Source organism: Sceloporus undulatus, unplaced genomic scaffold (genome assembly GCF_019175285.1).
Source record: "Sceloporus undulatus isolate JIND9_A2432 ecotype Alabama unplaced genomic scaffold, SceUnd_v1.1 scaffold_28531, whole genome shotgun sequence".
Lineage (NCBI taxonomy): Eukaryota > Metazoa > Chordata > Lepidosauria > Squamata > Phrynosomatidae > Sceloporus > Sceloporus undulatus.
In genome coordinates, this window is record NW_024831444.1 from 1 (window position 1) to 1,372 (window position 1,372).

The 1,372-nt window shown below is 35.8% G+C and overlaps 1 long non-coding RNA gene across 1 annotated transcript; it reads left to right on the top strand.

Moving 5' to 3' along the window:
* The first annotated feature begins 37 nt into the window (after nucleotides 1–37).
* LOC121918733 lies at nucleotides 38–922 on the top strand. Its single transcript, XR_006101292.1, has 3 exons — nucleotides 38–241; nucleotides 383–487; nucleotides 583–922. It is a non-coding gene; the product is annotated as an uncharacterized LOC121918733 (long non-coding RNA).
* The last annotated feature ends 450 nt before the right edge of the window (nucleotides 923–1,372 follow it).

Here is a 1,372-nt window from a genome sequence, read left to right on the forward strand (position 1 = left end):
TGATGTAAGGAATAACAATTGTTGAAATGATTCAAGAAGACAGAAGTGTGAAACAACAATCTCAAGGTAGGTCCAACATTTTCTTGATATGTCTTTAGTGACCTCTTTCCAGGTTTGAAAGGGATTAACCTTGTGAAGATCTCTGCCGTTGTCCCATTCTTTGAAGACGGGTGAAAGAGAATCATTACATTTATCATTTGTCAAGTTCAAGAAAGCGAATCAGAACAAAAAGTCTCATGAGGTAAGAAATATTACTTCTTATATTGCTGCTTCTTAAAGAGAATACGTTTTTAAAACTCACAAATTTGTGTTGATTACCAAAACCAAAGATTTGGTTACTTTTCCTGGAGTCTTTCCTCCTTGGTCTTTTCAATAATGTCAGAGGAGTCAGAGAGAGAGAGAGAGGAATTTCATGGAAACAGCTTAGTTCCTCTGATGGAAGGAAACACTGAATGTACAAAATGGGAAAGAAGAAAAGATAAATAAGGTAGGTTATATAATAATATGTAATCTAACAACATATAGCCAAAACAGCTTGCCAGGTGAGCTTTCCATATTTCTCATTTATTTCCTTCCTATTAGGGAAACGGAAAGGAAAGAAAGGTCCTGCCACTCAGACCAGTCACAGAACTTGGGATAAATTATGTGAAGGATATATGGATTACCAGGAAATAAAGAATTTATACTCCATCCACTCTGCACACAAAATATATGGTAAGGTTGGAAGCGGAAAGGTAAGAAACAGCCTTCCATTCTAGAACAGCAAGTCTGACATTTTAAAAAGAGATGGGAACAAGCAATTCAGCAGATGAGATAAAGTATTTCAGTATCTCCAATTCCCAAAGTCCATCCCCTAGATTTCAAGCTTCAAAACCCAGCAAACATATAACAAAATTGTGATATAAGGTAAAGAACAAGACTTGCTTCAGGAAAAGCAAAGTGAAAAGCTTCTCAGCTGAACCGCATCAACATGATGGTAAGTCTTTACAAGGTACGTTTTTTAAAGGGGGAAAATCATATTTTGAAGAATACTTAAGCTGGTTAAATATAGTTAAAGGTTTATTTCTTAATAATGTATATAATCTTTTTGCACACTTGAAAGGGAATTTTCCCATTTTAAAGAACTGTCAGCCAATCCTTTTGGACATTTGGACAGTGAGTGGAAGAAAGCAATCCAGCAGCTGAACTATTTCATGGTGACCAAAATCTATGCCTTACTTTGCCTGGTTTACTATCACAAGAAAGGAAAGAGGAGCTCAGGTAAGCACTTCATTGCTTCCAGTTGCTAAAGTCTGTCATTTTATTTCTTTGTCTGGCTCTCTCAACTATATTTTGTCAGTACTGACTGCAAAGCTTAAATATTATTTCTCCA